This window comes from Ovis canadensis, chromosome 1, assembly GCF_042477335.2.
Source record: "Ovis canadensis isolate MfBH-ARS-UI-01 breed Bighorn chromosome 1, ARS-UI_OviCan_v2, whole genome shotgun sequence".
In the NCBI taxonomy this organism is placed as follows: domain Eukaryota; kingdom Metazoa; phylum Chordata; class Mammalia; order Artiodactyla; family Bovidae; genus Ovis; species Ovis canadensis.
In genome coordinates, this window is record NC_091245.1 from 92,815,847 (window position 1) to 92,835,681 (window position 19,835).

Consider the following 19,835-nt stretch of genomic DNA (forward strand, 5'->3'; position numbering starts at 1 on the left):
AAACTATTCTGTCACCATTGAATGGTATTGGCACCCTGTTAAAATCATCAGTGTATGGGCTAAAGACTGGCTTTCAAATTCCTTCAAAACGAAATGGACTTTTCCATCTTACAAAAAAGATTCTGAAAAATTTGATTCCAGACTAATGGGGGAGTGAGGATTTTCCAAGTATCATAACAGGATGTGGTAGTAAAGAAGATTTCTGTAGTAGAAAAAGCATCCTCTTTAGGCTACTTAGGGTTTGAATCACACCTCTGCATTTACTTGTTGTTGATCTCAGACAAATAATATTATCTGCTTTTACAGGACAAGGTCTAGAAGTTCCTTAGTTGAATTAATCATTGTGGTGCTCATCATTGGTATGATGCCAAGAAAATGCAGTTATTGTTTCTGAGCATTGTTCTTTAATTGCAGTGACAACTGGTGGGGGAGGGGGTCCACTGGATCTTTTCTCCACGATAAAATGTCTTGTATAAGAAAGAAAATTGGTATTTATTTTTTTATTGCGTGTGCTGTTTCCCCCACACCTTCCACTCAGTGTTGTGTACTCATACCCTTATGAAAGCCAATTGTGTGCACCTCTTTCTAACTCTATGTTTATATGACATCATGTTGATAGCTTAAAATTGGCCATGCCAGAAGTGTATATGCGGTTTCCCAGGTGGCTCAGTATTAAAGAATCTGCCTTACCCACTTCAGTATTCTTGCCTGGGAAATCCCATGGACAGAGGAGCCTGGCAGGCTACAGTCCATGGGGTTGCAAAGAGTGGGACATAACTGAGTGACTTAACTGCAGCAGCAGCAGCAGGAATACATACACCAAGGAAATTATCAAATGTTACAAATCAACCTTTTTTTTCTTCTCCAGTGAGCTTGTTTCACTACCTCATCATTGCTTCCACTCCTGCCTCATCTTACCAATTTTTAACAACTCTTTAAACTCAATTTAAGTGAAATCTCACTCCAGAAATCTTCACTCACTTTCCGAGGTCATGTACCTCCTGTACGGTCTGGAGCTAGAATAGGCGAGGTTCAGAAAAAGAACAGGACTGGCACTCTACAGGAACAGATCACCTTTAATGAGGCGACAAGGGGCAGCTGTCAGGTTAGTGAGCTGCTGCATTTATGTAAGAAAAGAGTAAATGTATATAGGCATGTATGTAGAAAGCTACTGTCTTAAGGGGGCCTGTTCTTTTCCAAGGTTGCTGGGAGTAGTTATCTCTTAAACGGCTGGGGCGAGGAGTTCTGGAGATCGGCCAGAGGCTGGGCCGGCTTGGAGCTGAGTGTAATCAACCTGATGTCTATTTTTCTCTTCTGGTGAGAAAGTTCTGGAGCGGAGTTTTAACTCCAGGCTACCTTGAGCCATGCAACTTTCCTTCATTCCAGACCTTAAGGAATATATATAAAAAGAGAAAGAGATGTGGGCACCGTTAATGTTCAGGGCTTCTTCATGCTGATAAATGAGGGTCAGGGGTTTGTAGTCTGGGAGGAAGGAAGTCCATGGGCCATAGTGTTGACTTTTTATTCTTGCTGTCAGAGTTTCAAGCAAAAGAACAGTCTTGACTTGGGCTCGAGAGATGGCCCAAATCCGTTCCTGGAGAAAACTTTGAAAGAGATTGAAGAGACAGGGTCCAAATAAGAGGAGTAAAATGATAAGCACCAATGGTCTCAAGAAAGGGAGTAACCAAGGGAGGGCTTGTTGGAACAGGTTTTGGGGTGTAAAGGTTTTGTAACTGTTTTTTGCAGCGTTCAATTCTGTCTCTAAGTTCTTTGATTCTGCCCTGGACTATACCCGTTTCATTAACAAAATAGCAGCAGTCCCTAGAAAAAGGCAGGTCCCTCCTTTTTCTGCGGTGAGAAGGTCCAGGGCTCGCCTATTTTGTAGGGCCACAGAAGCCAATGAGTTAATTTGCCTTTGGGCTGAAACGAAGGACTCTGCTACTTGCTCCATATCCTCAGTAAGTTCTTGGGACAGTTTGTAGTTAAAATGGGCCGAGGTCGAGATGCCCCAAATCTCGGTGTCCAAGGCTGCTGCTATGCCAGTCCCAATCAGAAGGGGGGCTATGACAGCTCGTCTTTTTCTGTGGGAAAGTTTTCCTTCGGGGTAGAGTAGACTATTTGTTTTACCTCTTCTTCTTTGAGGAATGTCTCCAGTGGGTAATAGGATAGAAACGTATGTATGTTTGTTTGTTTGTTTGTTTTTGCAATGACAGTTTAAGAAATTTGTATCATGCACAAAACTCTTCTACTTACCACAAAGCTTTTTTACACTTTCTGTATTCATCACTTTATTTGCCCATTCATAGGACAGCCATCTGTAAAGCCACACTTCTTTTTCTCTTAATGTACCACACATAGAACTGTCTTCTTGGGTTTCACTTTCCACAAACCTTTTTTACTCTCAGAGATCTCACAGTTTTCTGCCTTAAGATTTAAAAGGTCTCTTTGCCCTCAGTTTTTTTTTTTTTGGCTTGAACTTGTACTAATCTGTCTAAGGCTGACATATCAGGCAAAGTGAGTTGTCTATTTCAATAATGTGATAAGAGTTAACTACAGGCTTTTGTCTAGGCATGTTTCTGTTATATCAGGGTTGGAGCTGTTGTGTCAAGAACAGTTGTAGGTTATGAGTGTCCAGGTCATTCAGCGTCTTCTCGGTTGGCTGACAGAGGTTGTTGCTGGGTGAATTTTAAGGAGGTGGGTCCTGTGAGGGAGACCTGATAGGGGTCAGTTAAGGAGGGCAGCACAGGATCAGAAGTGACCCGTTTTAGGCAAGAGAGGTGTACCCAGGAAGTGACCTTCTCGAGCCTAGCTGCAGTTGGGGTAAGCAGGATAATTTTGAATGGTCCCTGCCACTTTGGGGTTAGGTCACCCTGGGGATTATCTGACAGATAGACCATGTCCCCAGTTTGTAAAGGGGGCAAGGGGATTTGGGGGCAGGGGCAGGCAGGTTGTGGCTGATGTATTTCCAGAGGGCATTGCGGAGTTCTGCCAGCAGAGGGGAGTGTAGGAAGCTTGGTATGGGAGGAGGTTCAGGGGGTAGTCCAGGAGGGAGCATAGGCCTTCTGTACATCACCTCAAAGGGGCAGCCCCAGGGGCTTTCTGGGCAAAGCCCGCACTCTGAGGAGAACAATATGCAAAAGTTTAGTCCAATCCAGATTAATTTGGTAAGAGTTTCTTTATTCTATCATCCTTTCTACCTTTCCTGAGGGCTGGGGACAGTATGGAATGTGAAATTTCCAGGGTATCTGTAAGAATTGGACAAGTTGTTGGGTGACCTAGGATGTAAATTCCAGGCCCTTATCAGGCTGTAGGGATGAAGGCAGGCCAAACCTGGAGATAATTTCTCTGAGGAGGATTTGAGCCACACTGTGGGCTCTTTTGTTTGTAGCGGGAAATGCTTCTATCCATCCTGAAAAAGTGTCCACAAGGATCAGGAGGTATCTGAATCTCTGAACTGAAGGCATATGAGTAAAGTGTATCTGCCAATCCTGTGCTGGGAGGCTGCCTCGCATTTGATGGGTTGGAAATGATGTCGGTTTAAGGTTGGAATTGGGATTAATTCATTGACATGTTTGACAGGAGCAGGTAAGGTTATCTAAATATTGTTGGCCAGCAGTGGATATGGGGAAGTGGTTACGGAGGAACTGTTGGAGTGTCTTGGATGAGGGATGGAAGAGTGAGTGTAGATAAGAGAGGATTTCTCTGGTGGTGGGAGGGTCGGATGCGGTCAGGGCTAAGATGACAGGGGACTGGAGGGAGGGATGGGACAGGGCTATCTCCTTTGCCTTCTGGTCTGCAGCATTGTTGTAGGCTGATATGAGACTTCCCTTTTGATGTCCCCTACAGTGGAGGATGGCGGCTTTGTTTGGTTAAGAGTGCTGCCTCTAGAAGCTTGTAGATCAGGTCTGAATTAATGGGGGATCCCTTTTGGATTAGGAAACCTCTTTCTCTCCATATTAGGATGTTTGAGTGAAGTATGTTATAGGCACATTTGGAGTCTGTGTGGATGTTAACCCTTAGATTTTTAGCCAGAGTTAAAGCTCTGGTAAGAGCTATCAGTTCTGCCTGTTGGGAGGTGGTGGGAGGTAGCAGAGGTGAAGCTTCAATTGTCTGGGTTCCGTGATTGTGACAAAGGTCCCCCTGGATGATGGGAAGGGTGGGGATTTTTGAGAGCTGCCATCAACAAACCAGTGTGGGGTGTCTAGGTCTAGAATGGGCTGATCTGTTAAATGTTGGAAGGGGTTTGGGGTAAGATCTACTGTTAGGCTGCAGCTATGTAGGAGAGGGTCTGTTGCAGAGGATGTGTGTAATAAGCTGGCGGGGTTAAGGGGAGAGCAGGGGGAGAATGAGAGCTGAGGGCCGAGGAGAAAGGCGTGTAGGACCTGTACCCTGGAAGGAGGAAGGGAGAGGAAAGCCCGATGTGATAGTAAGTCTCGGAAGGTGTGTGGAGAACAGACTGTTGAAGGGGCGTGTCTAGAGAGTTGATTTGCTTCGGGTACGAGGGCTGCAATCGCAGCCATGGCCTGTATGCAGGGAGGCCACCCCTTGGTCAAGCTGTTTTGATAAATAGGCTATGGGAGCCCAGGTCTCTCTGGCCCACTGATATAGAAGTTCCAGGGTGTGTCCTTGGTTGGAATGGGCAAAGAGAAAGGTCTGGTGTGATCTGGCAGGTGGAGAGTTGGCACTCGGAGGAGGCTTTGGGTGAGCTGGCAAAGAGGATTGGCCAGTGAGGAGGGATTAAAGAGGGGCTCATCCACACATCCTTTAGTTGCCTCATAGAGTGGCTTTGCAATGAGGGGGAAGTTAGGGATCTAGGTACGGAAAAAGTTGAGGAGGCCAAGGATAGACAGGAGCTCCCTTTTCATTTTTGGAAGTGGACAGTTAATTAAGGCCTGGATTCTATCTGGGGGCATAGTTCTTTGTTGGTGGGATATGGAGAGCCCCAAGTAGGTAACATTTGTCTCTACTTCTTGGGCCTTGGATTGGGACACCCGATAACCCCAGGATCCTAGGGCCCCAAGGAATTTGGCAGTATGTTGGAGGCAGAGTTTTCAGGTTGGCCTACAAAGGAAGAGGTCATCTACGTATTGGAGGAGATGACTCGGGCTAGGTTGAGTGTCTGTAGGTCCTTTTGTAAAGCCTGTCCAAAAAAGTGGGGGCTGTCTCTGAACCCCTGGGGGAGAACTGTCCATGTTAGTTGGGAAATGTGACTCTTGGGGTCTTGCCAGGTGAAGGCAAAAAGGGGTTGGGAGGAGGGTGGAGGAGGATGGTGAAAAAGGTGTCTTTGAGATCTAATACTGTGAAGTGGGTTGCAACTGGGGGTATGGCAGACAGAAGGGTATAAGGATTAGGGACTACTGGAAATGTCGGTGTAATAGCCTCATTGATTTTTCTCAGGTCCTGGACCAGTCTCCAAGAGTTTGGTCCCTTCCTTACTGCCAGAAAAGGGGTGTTGTTTGGTGAATGGGTAGGAATTAGGATAGAGGCTTGAAGAAGACGGTCTATGATAGGCTTAAGTCCCTTGTGGGCCTCCGGGGTGACAGAGTACTGTTGTTGGGTGATTATAGTCGAGGGGTCTTTTAGGGTAATGTGGACTGGGGGATGATGTTTGTCTATGGATGGGTGATCAGTGCCCCAGACTTGGGGGTCTAAGGTGGGTAGATCCAAGGGAAGGTCAGGGGTGAGGGATAGAGACTGTCCAGGTACCATCTGCATGCAAAATATAGAGACTATATCGAGGAAGGTACGGTAATAAAGACCCCCAGTTTGGATAACAAATCTCTCCCTAGGAGTGCCATTGGGCACTGAGGCATTATGAGGACTGAGTGTATGAGGGTTGATTTTCCAAACTGACAGAGTAATGGAGGGTTGATTTTTGGCCTTAGGGGAACTCCAGAGACCCCCTTGATTGTGAGTTCTGAGTCTTGAGTTGGGCCAGAGTAGGAAGTTAAGAGACAGAAAGCAGCTCCAGTGTCTACTGTAAAGGAGGTCTTTTTCCCAGCCACTATCCCGTCCACCCTAAGTTCTGAGCTCGTGTCTGGGCCACGGGCTGGGCGCTGGAACTTGGGCCCCATCATTGGAACAACTCTTGTAGGGCTGGACTGGGGTTCTGGGGGAGAAGTGGAGATCTCCTCCGGCATGCCAGGGTGTCTCTGTGGACACCCCACTCTCCAGGTCTGGGAGGTGGGGACCTCCCCAGGGGTGCCAGGGCATCCTTCGGGACAGTCCATCTTCCCGTGTCCCCACTGGCCACAGGTCGGGCATGCTTTTGTTGGGGGCCACGGGTTCGGGCATGCCTTTGCCGTGTCCTGACTGGTTGCATCGGAAGCAGGGTCTGGCAGGGGAGGGTCTTAAGTCCCAGTCTGGGATGACTTGGGCCTGGCTGATCTCTTTCCTTAATTGCTGCTGCCCGAAGGGCATATTTAGCTTTTCTCTCATGGTCCTTTTTCTCTCTTAGCTTCTTTTTCTCTATTATTAAACACCTTGAAGGCTCCTTCTAGAAGGTCTCTTTGAGGGGTCTCAGGGCCCTCCTCTAGTTGTCGAAGTTTGCGTCTAATGTCAAGGGCGGATTGGCTGATGAATTGAACATGAAGGTAGAGTAACCCATCAGGGGTGGTGATATCTAGGTTGGATACTTCTGTACTGCCTCTGTGAGGCGTGCCAAGAATAAGGCTGGATTTTCGTCTGTCCCTTGGGTGGTTTCTCTGACTTTATTATAACTGACATGGATATGAGTATTTTTCTTCATTCCTTCTAGAAGACAAGTAATCATATGATTGAGTCTCTTGATACCTGGGTCATTGGGCTGGTAAGTCCAGTGGGGATCTAATTGAGGCACCACCTCAACAGCAACTGGGCTATCCTGGTCTTGGTTATGTAAGTGATGGGCATGGGCTTTTGCTGCTTGCCAGATAGGGTCTTTTTCATCTGGGATGACAGTGGCATTTAAGATATAATATGTGTCACTCCATATGAGGTTATAGGCCTGGGAGAGTGTCAGGAATTCTTTTCTGTATCTGGTAGGATTTTCAGAAAATGATCCTAACTTTTCTTCTATCTGGCTCATATCTGACAATGAAAATGGCATGTGGGGCCCTCTGGTCCTGCCACCTCTCTCAGAAACATATGTTGGGTACATGACTGTGTGGCAGGAGAGGAGGGAAGAGGGGCGGGGGAGTCAGGGAGATGGGGTAGCGGGGTTGAGGGGGAGTCAGGAGAGGTTTTGGAATTGGATGAGGGGGAAGGAGAGGGTTGGCGGGGTGGCGGATACAGAGGGGGCTTGTCTGCTGGGTCAGACTCTGGGGGTGTGGAAGGCTGTGACCTGCAGTTAGTTGAAGAAGAAGAGCCCTTTTGTTTGGGAGGCAAGGTACATAGAAGGACCTCATGGGTGGAGCAGTTTTTGCATAGGGAAGCCTGCTCTGAAGGGCCCAAAAGGCTTGGGCATATGGGACCTCTGACCCTTTGCCATTCCATTTGAGGAAGTTAGTGAGATCTGATAAAATATTGAAATTGAAAGTCCTGAACTCAGGCCAGCAGTTTTGGTTGTCTAATTGGTATTGAGGCCAAATCTGTATACAGAGTTGTTTGAAGCGGTTCGCTTTGAGCTCAGTGAGAGGGAGTGGCTTGAGAGTTCTGAGAACACGGCCAGAGGGGAATCCTTTGGGACAGATTGGCCAGACTCCACAACTGAAAGGCAGGCAGAGGCTCCTGTTGGGAGCTCAAGTCATCACCCCTAGTCGCACTAGGAGTTAGGAGAAGAGAGCTCTGTGTCGAGGCGGAGCATCCCCTACCATCGTCTTCAGAGTGGCCTTAGGCTGGGGGTCCCTGGGACCTAGAGAGGACTAAGTTTTAGGGTGCCTCTAGAAAACTGTCTGGATTGGATCTTACCTTAATTTAGGGGCCAGCTTGAATGGAGTGTTGCATGTAAAGCGGTCGAATGGCAAAAGGCCTCTGTCCTGGAGTTGGTTGGTCTCGCGAAAAAGAGAGTGTAGAGAAAGCAGGAAGAGAGAGAGAGAGAGAGGCCAATATTCCTCGGGGTACGTGGAAAACAGATAAAGCCCTTACACAGGACTTGTACTGCTCACGAAGGCACAGGGCGTCCTCTCGAGGAGGTCTTGAAAGCCCGGGCAGAAAAGTGAGCTCAGCAGGCTTCCATGCTCCGACGAGCTGGCCGTGGAGAAGAAGGAACCTCAACTCGCACCAACCCCCCCCCCCACCCCCCCCACCCCGGGTTTTGGCACCAAAAATGTAAGGTCAGGAGTTAGAGTGGGCAAGATCCAGAAAAAGAACGAGACTGGTACTCTACAGGAACAGATCACCTTTAATGAGGCGAGAAGGGGCAGGAGTCAGATTAGCGAGCTGCTGCACTTAACTAAGAAAGAGTAAGTATATATAGGCATGTATGTAGAAAGCTATTGTCTTAAGGGAGCCTGTTCTTTTCCAAGGTTGCTGGGAGTAGTTATCTCTTAAATGGCTGGGGCAAGGAGTTCTGGAGATCGGCCAGAGGCTGGGCCGGCTTGGAGCTGGGCGTAATTAACCTAATGTCTATTTTTTTCTTCTGGTGAGAAAGTTCTTTGTTTTGCCTAGAATGGTGGGGAGGATGTGGAGGGGAGTTTTAACTCCAGGCTACCTTGAGCCATGCAGCTTTCCTTCACCTCCTGTCTTCCTTCATAGAAACTAGTACATAATTTTACTGCCTCTTGGAGGACTTTTTGAGGATCAAATTCTGTATCAATCAAGATTCAGTCCTAGAAGCAGAACTGGGAATTTTAAGTGATCTATTATAGGGAATAAGTTGATACAATTGTGAAGGTGACTAAGCAAGTCCAAAGTCCACAGGCAGGTTATCAGGAAGGGAACGTCATAAGCAGGCTAGAACCTACCAGCATGAATGTTTTGGAGTCTTTCTTTTCACTCTCTTTCCTTTTGTATCGATTGTCTCTCCCCTCCTCACAATGATCATTCTCATCATTTACAAACATAATTTTTTACTTCATGTTAAGAGCAACAGCAACAATAATACAAAGTGAAAAGCATCCCTGGACCTTACAACTCAATCTGGATACCATCCTACTTCTCTGCTCCTTTTCACAACTACAGTGAAAGTGAAAGTTGCGTCTAACTCTTTGTGACTCCTTGGACTATACAGTCCATGGAATTCTCCAGAATTCTAGAATACTGGAGTGGGTAGCCATTCCCTTCTGCAACCCAGAGATCTTCCCAACCCAGGGATCAAACCCAGGTCTCCTGCATTGCAGGCAGATTCTTTACCGTCTGAGCCACCAGGGAAACCCTTCACAAGTAAATTTCTGGCCAAATGAATAGAAAATATTTCTATCCATTGCATTTTGCTACCTCACCATCTCCCATTCACTCTTCAGTCCCCTGTAATTTGGTTTCAGTCTCGCTATCCCATACATTAAAGCTGTTGTTGCCAAGGTCATCATGGCAGGCACTTTTGATTGCTTAAAGCATCCATTCTCAACTGCTCTTTCTTTTGTCCATTTTCACTGTAGAGGCTAGACAACTTATTAAATAAGTTTTCATCTTCCCGGAGTTTCCCCTGAAGTTCAGGATGTCTGTGTTACATAGATCTGACTAATGAGATGCAAAATAATTCTGAGGGAAGGGGAAGTTTTTCTACTCTTGGTAAAGGGCATATGGTGCTGGCACCACACCTTTCCTTTTCTTCTGCTGTTTTGTACATGAGTCCAGAGCAATGACACCCACTTTCCAGTCATGAGAGAAAGTCCAAGGGAATGACAAAGCAGCAGGCTCTGATGACTGGCTCCCTAATACCTTTAGCTGCTTACATCCAGACTTTTTGTTGTGTGGGAAAAATAACAGACTCCTATTTGGGGTTTAAGTGGATTTTTTGTTTCTTGACTCTGAACTCAATTTTAATTAATTCAATCATCAACTACTTTCATGCTGCTAAATTCAATGGAAGTTTCTCTCTTTATCTTATTTATCTTCTCTCAGTAGCATTTTACTCTACAGAATACCTTCTCCATGAAACAGATATTTCCATTTATGTCTTTAATGCCTCTTTCGTGGTTTCTCTATTCGCTTTTTAGCTACTCAGTCTATTTTGTGAGTTCACTTTTCCCAAAGCAATACTTAAATATTGGTGTTCCTCAAAGCTGTGCACAACTACTTGTTTTCTTCCAAGGTGATCTTATATAGTTCAACAGCTTTAAATACCATCAGTATCCTGGTGACTTCAAGATTATTACCTTCAGTATTGACATTTCTAAATTTCAGCTTCACGTATGTAATTCTTTGCTTGACATTCTAGATGCTTCATAAACATTTTAATCTCAACATGTCCAACATTGAACTATTGCTTTCTCGTAAAAAGCCATGTCTCTTCCACTCTTATACATCCTAGTAAACAGTAATGTAATCTGTCAACCAGAAATATGGAAGTAATCCATTTTTCCTTATTTCCATCATCCTTAGTGTGGTAGGTAGTATGGATTGGCTCACTTAGTGTCCACTGCAATTAGCTATTCCCTGTTTTTCTCTACTTTAGAGACTCAAAAGTAAAATATCAATTCCCTAGCTTCCCTTGCAATTGAGTGGTCAGTGACATAGATTTTTTTTTTCTTCAGTGACATAGTTTTGATTAAGGAAATATAGATGGATGTTTCTGGAAGTGCTTAACTTTCTGAATAAAGTATCACTAAAAGAAAAATTTTGCAACTCTATCTTTCTTACTGGAACTTATCTCCGGTACCTAGAAGTACCACATCCATCTTGTGACTGTATGGTTCAAAGTCATATGTTATTGTGAAACAGCAAAGAATAAAAGGATCTTAGACACAGATGAGATTTATAGAACTGCTTACTCTCAGACTTTTTTTTGTGTGGGCAGGGGTGAGGGGGAAGCCTCTACTTAAGTCATTGTAGTAGAGTTTTCTGTTTGTTGTTGTTTAGTTGCTAAGTCATGGCCAACTCTTTTGTGACTCCATGGACTGTAGCCTGTCAACCTTACCTGTCCATGGGATTTCCCAGGCGAGAATACTGGAGTGGGTTGCCATTTCCTTCTCCAGGGGATATTCCTGTCCCAGGGATCAAACCCATGTTTCCTGCTTCTCTTGCATTGCCAGAAGATTCTTTTACTACTGATCCACCTCGGAAGCCCAGAGTTTTCTGTTATTTGCAGCCAAATGCAATTTCTGACTCTAAACACCCAATCCATCAGCAAGTCCTATGGGTTATACAACAAAGTATATCTTGAATCTGCCCTCTTATCTCCTAATCCATATCGCCACCATCATCTTAGTCTAGGTTACCATCATCTCTCACCTGGTGTACTGTGATAGTCATCTTAATGGTTACCTCACTTATTTTGCTCTCCTCCCCATATATTGCATCAGAATTATGTGGAAATAAAATTCACTCATTCAGTACTTAGTTAAGAATAGAGAAGAATTGCTTTAGCTTAACAAAGAGTGTGTATAAAAATCTTAGCTGACATCACACTTAATGGAGAAAAACAATGCTTTCTTCCTAATTTTGGAAGAAAGGTAAGCATGTCCACTCTCACCACTCTTATTGAACACAGTACTGGAAGTTCTAGCCATTTTAATAAGTCAAGAAAAAGAAATAAAAGACATACAGATGGGAAAGTAAGATATAAAACTATTTCTCAAGAAAACCAAACTATTTCTCCTTGCAGATGATATGATTGTCTACATAGAATATTTCAAGGAATAGAAAAATCTCTTTAGAGCTAATAAATTCAGCAAGGTTACAAGATACAAGAACAACAGAAAAATGCAATCATATTTCTATAACTCAACAATGAAGTAACTACAATTAAAAACAATACTACTTACAGTCATTCCAAAGAAAATGAAATACTTATCTATTTACTTTGCAAAACATGTACAGGATTTGTATGCTGAAATTTGTGATGAAAGAAATCAAAGACCACCCAGTTAAATGAAGAGAAATACCATGCTCATGGGTTGGAAGGCTCAAAATAGTAAAGATGTCAATTCTCCTCAAACTGATCAGTAGGTTTAGTACAAGTCATAAAAATCCTGGCAATTTTTTTTTTTTTTCGTAGAAATACGCAGGGCTCAGCTGGTAAAGAACCCACCTGCTAATGCAGGAGACATAAGAGCTGTGGGTTCGATCCTTGGGTCGGGAAGATCCCCTGAAGGAGGGCATGATAACCCATTCTGCAACAATATTCTTGCCTGGAGAATCCCATAGACAGAGGAGCCTGGAAGGCTACAGTCCATGGGGTTGCAAAGAGTCAGACATGACTGAGGCAACTTAGCATGCATTTTGAAATTTATATGAAAAATTGCCTCAGCACATGTCCCAGAATAACTAAGACAATCTTGAAAAAGAAGGGTAAAGTGGGAGGATCCCTCCACTAAAAATCACATTTTTCTAGCTAGCTACTGCAAAAAAGTTATGGTAGTGGTAGAGAGATAGATAAATTAATTGACAGAATAGTGAAACCCAAAATATACTCACACATGTATGCCCAACTGAATTTTGACAAGGTGCAAAAACAATTGAACAAAGGAAAGGTCACTTTTTCACAAACAGTGCTCAAGCAATTGACCACCCACTCAGTATTCTTGCCTGGAAGTCCCACGGAAAGAGAAGCTGGCGGGCTACAGTCCATGAGGTCACAAAGAGTCGAAAACGACTGAGAACTGAACACAGACAATCAAAACAAAACCTTAAACTTCATATCTTATAAAAATAGAAACTAAAAATGAATTCTAGACTTGAATGTAAAACTTAAAATATGAAACTTTAAAAAATATATATAGAAGAAAATTTTGGGAATCTAGAGCCAAGGAAAGAGTTCTTAGACTTAATACTATTAGTATAATCCATAAAAGGATGAATTGATAAATTATGCTTCATCAAAATTAAAAACTTTTGCTCTGCAAAAGATTCTGTAAAGAGGATGCAAAGACACACTACAGATTAGGAAAAATATTTGCAAAACTACATTTGCAACAAAAGAGTACTATCTAAAATATATAAACAACCCTGAAAACTCAATAGTAAAAAGATAAACACTTCAATCAGAAAATAGGGAAAAGGCATCAACAGACATTTCCCCAAAGAGGATAAACAGATGGCAAAAAAACATGTGAAATGACATTCAGTATGATTAGCCACGAGAGAAATGCAAATGAAAAGTGAAAGCTACCACTATACATCTATCAGAAATGCTAAAATTAAAAATAGTGACAATATCAAATTCTGGCAAAGATGCAGAGAAATTGGATCATTTCTATATTGCTAGTAGAAATGTAAAATTATACAGCTATTCTGGAAAAGTTTGACAGTTTTTTATAAAATACAATATACAATTATAAAACTAGAAGTTATATGTTTGGGCTTTTACCTCAGAGAAATGAAAACTTATGTTCTTATGTAAAACTGTACATGAGTGTTCATAGCAACTTTATTTGCAGTAGCAGAAAATGGAATTAACCCATATACCCTTCCAAGGGTAAATATTTATACTGTGATATGCCCATAACTGGGCTTCCCTGGTGACTCGAGATGGTAAAGAATTCGCCTGCAATGCAGGAGACTGGGTTTGAGCCCTGGGGTGGGAAGATCCCCTAGAGAAAGGAATGGCTACTCACTCCAGTTCTTGCCTGAGTAATTCCACGGACAGAGAAGCCTGGAGGGCTATAGTTCATGGGGTTGCAAAGAGCTGGACATGACTGAGGGACAAATACCTTCACTTCTTCACGCCTATAACCACAGACTACTACTCAGCAATGAAAACAAGCAAACTATTTATACACACAACAACTTGGATCAACCTCCATGGAAATACTGTTGAAGGAAAAAAGCCAATCATAAAAGGTTACACATGGGCTTCCCTGGTGGTCCAGTGGTTGAGAATTGCCTTGTGATGCAAGGGGCCCTGGTTTGAACCCTGGCCTGGGAGGATCCCACATGCTGCAGAGCAACTAAGCCTGTGTGCCACAGCTGATGAGCCTCCACTCTAGAGCCCATGAGCTGCAACTACTGATGCCCTCACAACCTAGAACCTGAGCTCCATGACAGGAGAAGCCACCACAATGAGAAACGCATGCCCTGCAACCAGGAAGCAGCTCCCGTTCACTGCAACTAAAGAAAGCCGGAGCGAGCAACAACAAAGGCCCACCACAACCAAAAATAAAATAAATAAAAAAAGGGTTACACAATGTATGATCAATTATATAACATTTTGAAAAGACAAATTTTTAGAAATTGGGGACAAATTAGTGATTGCCAGAAGTTGAGAATGGGAAGATGGAAGAGGGAGGAGGGTGTGGTTAAAAATTGAGGGATTCCTAATATTGGAACTATTCAGAATCTTGATACTGTGATGGGTTCATGAACCTACAAGTGATAAAATTGTACAGAATTTAATTCATATGTGTAAATAAGTGTAGATAAAATTGGGGAACTCTGAATAAGGTGTTTTTTGTCAATGCCCATATACTGGCAGCTACATTGTACTACAATTTTACAAATTGTTGTCACTGGGGGAAACTAAATTAAGCACATGCTCTCTCTGTATTATTTCTTAAAACTGCAAGTAAATCTACAAGGATCTCAATGAAAATGTCAATTAAAAACAAACCATCAAAAGAAAACAAAACAAAAAATATACTTCAGATGGTGTCTTTTCTGCTTAAAATCCTTTAGTGATCTCCTATTATGCCCAGAATAAAATTCAGACTTCTCTATTAAGGCTGTTATAATCTGGTTTTAATTTCTCTCCAGTCTCATTTTGTTCTGTTCATGTCTTCTGTCACCATTCACCACACTGGCCTTCTTTAGATGTACACAACTAACTGTATGTTGTTCCCACTAAAACACTCATCCCTCAACTTTTCCTATGGCTAGCTTTTCCTTATCCTTTAGGTCTTGCTTTGCATGTCACTTTCTCAAAAAACCTTCCCTAATGAGAAATGCTGGGCTGGAAGAAACACAAGCTGGAATCAAGATTGCCGGGAGAAATATCAATAACCTCAGATATGCAGATGACAGCACCCTTATGGCAGAAAGTGAAGAGGAACTAAAACACCTCTTGATGAAAGTGAAAGAGGAGAGTGAAAAAGTTGGCTTAAAGCTCAACATTCAGAAAACGAAGATCATGGCATCTGGTCCCATCACTTCATGGGAAATAGATGGGGAAATAGTGGAAACAGTGTCAGACCTTATTTTGGGGGGCTCCAAAATCACTGCAGATGGTGATTGCAGCCATGAAATTAAAAGATGCTTACTCCTTGGAAGAAAAGTTATGACCAACCTAGATAGTGTATTGAAAAAAAGAGATATTACTTTGCCAACAAAGGTCCATCTAGTCAAGGCTATGGTTTTTCCTGTGGTCATGTATGGATGTGAGAGTTGGACTGTGAAGAAAGCTGAGCACCGAAGGATTGATGGTTTTGAACTGTGGTGTTGGAGAAGACTCTTGAGAGTCCCTTGGACTGCAAGGAGATCAAACCAGTCCAGTCTGAAGGAGATCAGCCCTGGGATTTCTTTGGAAGGAATGATGCTAAGGCTGAAACTCCAGTACTTTGGCCATCTTATGCAAAGAGTTGACTCATTGGAAAAGACTCTGATGCTGGGAGGGCTTGGGGGCAGGAGGAGAAGGGGACGACCCAGGATGAGATGGCTGGGTGGCATCACTGACTTGAAAGATGTGAGTCTGACTGAACTCCAGGAGTTGGTGATGGACAGGGAGGCCTGGTGTGCTGCGATTCATGGGGTTGCAAAGAGTCGGACACGACTGAGTGACTGAACTGAACTGAAGTAAATGATGTTCCTAGTTACACAGCAAACAAGTGGGTTGGATTTGTAACTTTTAAGATTTTTAAAAATTGATAATGTAACAATATTAATATTTTTTAATGGCATGTATCTATAAATAGAGGCCAGCTGTGTATTGAGTGACACAATAAAAAGAGTAAATTTCAAGAAATTTCCTCATTTGTGCTTATTAAGTGATATCAATGAAACATATGAAAATGAATATAATGCTCTGTTGACAGAAGCCTGTGTAAAATTTGAAAAATACATTCTACTTTCCTTATTTTAAAAAATCAATATATCTTTAAATACCTTGCAGTGACATTATGCTAATATCACATTAAGTCTAGACTATTATTATAAACCAGGGAAGTACATATAAAAATTTTGTAGCTGTAAAGTTCTAGATGAATCTTTTTTTTATTGGCTGCAGCCACACTGCTTGCAGGATCTTAGTTCTTTACCAGAGATTAAACCCTGTCCACCTTAATGCTTTTGAGCTGTGGTGTTGGAGAAGACTCTTGAGAATCCCTTGGACTGCAAGGAGATCAAACCAGTCCATCATAAAGGAGATCAGTCCTGAGTGTTCATTGGAAGGACTGATGCTAAAGCTGAAACTCCAATACTTTGGCCACCTCATGTGAAGAGTTGACTCATTGGAAAAGCCTCTGATGCTGGGAGGGATTGGGGGCAGGAGGAGAAGGGGACGACAGAGGATGAGATGGCTGGATGCCATCACTGACTCGATGGACATGAGTTTGAGTGAACTCTGGGAGTTGGTGATGGACAGGGAGGCCTGGCATGCTGTGATTCATGGGGTCGCAAAGAGTCAGACACGACTGAGCGAATGAACTGAACTGAACTGAACTGAACCACTGTGAAAGTGCTGAGTTCTAACCACTGAACCACCAGGGAATTATCAAATCTATTTTTTTTTGTAAAACTAAACAAGGAAGCTGATTGTCAATGAATTGTAATATATCAGATATAATCAGGGTAGAATTGAGGGTATGAGTGGTCAGAATGATACGAATAAGTAAAAAGTTTGAATCATTGAGCATTTGAAATTGTATTTTTTTAATATAGAAACTTATAACTCTGCTTATAAGCAGAGGTTAAAATTGGGAATTATATAAGCAAGAACATTTCATAAATTATCCCTAATATTTGTATGTTAATAGTGAAAGAATTGAACTTCTAAAAAAAAAAATGTGTTCTCTTAAGAAACAAATGTTCTGGAACTTAGAAGTTAAGCAATGCTTCTAAAAAATAACAAGTACTTATATGTTTGTTTTGCTATTTCCCTTTCCTTTTTTTAATACTTATCCTATCATTTCTTGAGGAAAATGTTTTACATATTAGGGTGAAGTAGTGAAAATTGACCTGGAACTGCATCATTTCCAGCTTCATGTAGTTTTTTTGCTATTTTTTCATGTAAGGTTGCTAGTAGAGTATCACTTCTTTCAAGTATCACTTCTTTTCCTATTTTTGAAATATCTTAGAGTCAACACAAATGAATTATAATGCAATGACTTATTTTTTGGTTCACTAATAAAAAAATCTCAGATACAGGCCTATTATTTTAAAAAGTAAACAAAACTCTATGTGAGATGACTTGAAGATTTTTATCAGGCATTCTACTCCATAGTAAATGAAAACTTTTGAAGAATTCATCACCGGTATTTGAGTCTGAAGTCAGAAACTGGAGGTGGACAAGATCAGATGCCAGGAAAAATAGAGAATGTATACTGAAGTTGAGCCATGTTTATGTGAAAGTAAAACTGGGCAGGACTGAGACAAGAGTGCAGAGTCAGATACAGATACAGTGAGTCAGCAGATCAGAGATGGTGTAACCAGGAGAATGGAGTTCAGTGGTAGAACACATTTGTAAACTTCTGTTCAGTTCAGTTCATTTCAGTCGCTCAGTCGTGTCCAACTCTTTGTGACCCCATGAATCACAGCACGCCAGGCCTCCCTGTCCATCACCAACTCCCGAAGTCTACTCAAACTCATGTCCATCAAGTCGGTGATGCCATCCAGCCATCTCATCCTCTGTCGTCCCCTTCTCCTCCTGCCCCCAATCCCTCCCAGCATCAGAGGCTTTTCCAATGAGTCAACTCTTCACATGAGGTGGCCAAAGTATTGGAGTTTCAGCTTTAGCATCAGTCCTTCCAATGAACACCCAGGGCTGATCTCCTTTATGATGGACTGGTTTGATCTCCTTGCAGTCCAAGGGATTCTCAAGAGTCTTCTCCAACACCACAGTTCAAAAGCATCAATTCTTTGGTTCTCAGCTTTCTTTATAGCCCAACTCTCACATCTACACATGACCACTGGAAAAACCATAGCCTTGACTAGATTGACCTTTGTTGGCAAAGTAATGTCTCTGCTTTTTAAACTTTGTAAACTTGCTTCTGTACAAACGTCTTAAAGGACTGAGACTCTAAGTCTGGTATCCAACAGACTTTATATATGTAAGAGACATTAAAGAAATCATAATGAAATTATTTATAAATCCTATTCAACTGCTTGGATTTTCACTGAGTTTCATCTTTGCTACTAACTATCCATGAGAACTTGAACAAGGAATAGTATCTATTTATGTTGCAGTTTTTCTTAGCCATAAACATGAGAGAGTTGGACTAGATGATTTGTACACATCTAACATGCAACATGCAACATGTTAGATGACTGACTAGCATGTTGCGGACATGACTGAGCGGCTTCTCTTTCACTTTCCACTTTCCTGCATTGGAGAAGGCAATGGCAACCCACTCCAGTGTTCTTGCCTGGAGAATCCAAGGGACGGAGGAGCCTGGTGGGCTGCTGTCTATGGGGTCACACAGTCAGACATGACTGAAGTGACTTAGCAACAGCATCTGTCTAAATTAAATATGAATGTTAATTTCATTGGTAACTTTATTATTAAACTATTAATATTAGTTTTAGATATTAAAAAAATAATGATACTCTTTTTTGAGATCCTTAGATTTCACTAACAGTAAATTAATTTTGCAAGGTGAATAAGACAATTGTTATTACTGTGAGAGTCAAACTGTAAAAAACATTTTCCCCTGAAAATAAAACAATTAATTCAGTAGATTACACAGTAATTTGATTCCTAAAGAATGACAAGTTAATTTTGTACTGTAGTTGGACTTGATATTTGATGTGAGAGGTCATTTCACAGTGATGTTTACTTTTGTATGTTAAAAATTAAACTTTCTAAAAATAAAGAACTTATTGATAAGCTATTTTATTTTTTGAAGCAATAGATTGTATGTAAATTCAGGCCATTTGAAATAAATTCTAATAAAGATGTATTCAGGGAATTATACTTTTGTTGAAAACTCTACGATGACATAATTATGAAAATTATGTCAGATTATGGACATAGGTACAAAAATATTTCTATATCCCTATAGAATATATAAAATATTACTTTCATATTTATGAATTTTCTAAATATTTAATTTATTTTCTCTTTTTATTTTATGCTGTGAAAAATACCTAACATGGTATTAATCACTTTTTTCACTTAGAACTGTATGGATTATCTGATTAGATTTATATGAAATGTCTAGAATAGGCATATCCATAGAAACAGGGAGTTGCTTAGTAGTGGTCAGAGATGCTAAGTTGCTTCAGTCATGTCCGACTCTGTGAGACCCCATAGACGGCAGCCCACCAGGCTCCCCCATCCCTGGGATTCTCCAGGCAAAAACACTGGGGTGGGTTGCCATTTCCTTCTCCAATGCATGAAAGCGAAAAGTGAAAGGGAGGTCACTCAGTCATGTCTGACTCTTAGTGACCCCATGGACTGCAGCCTACCAGGCTCCTCCATTCATGAGATTTTCCAAGCAAGAGTACTGGAGTGGGTTGCCATTGCCTTCTCTGTGTCAGGGATGGGGAGGAGGAAATTAGGTGTTATGTTTACAGGTATGGGGTGATCATTTTGGGGTGACAAAAATGCTCTGGGATTAGTGATGGTACTCGATACACACTCTGAATATTTTAAAATCCACTGAAGTATA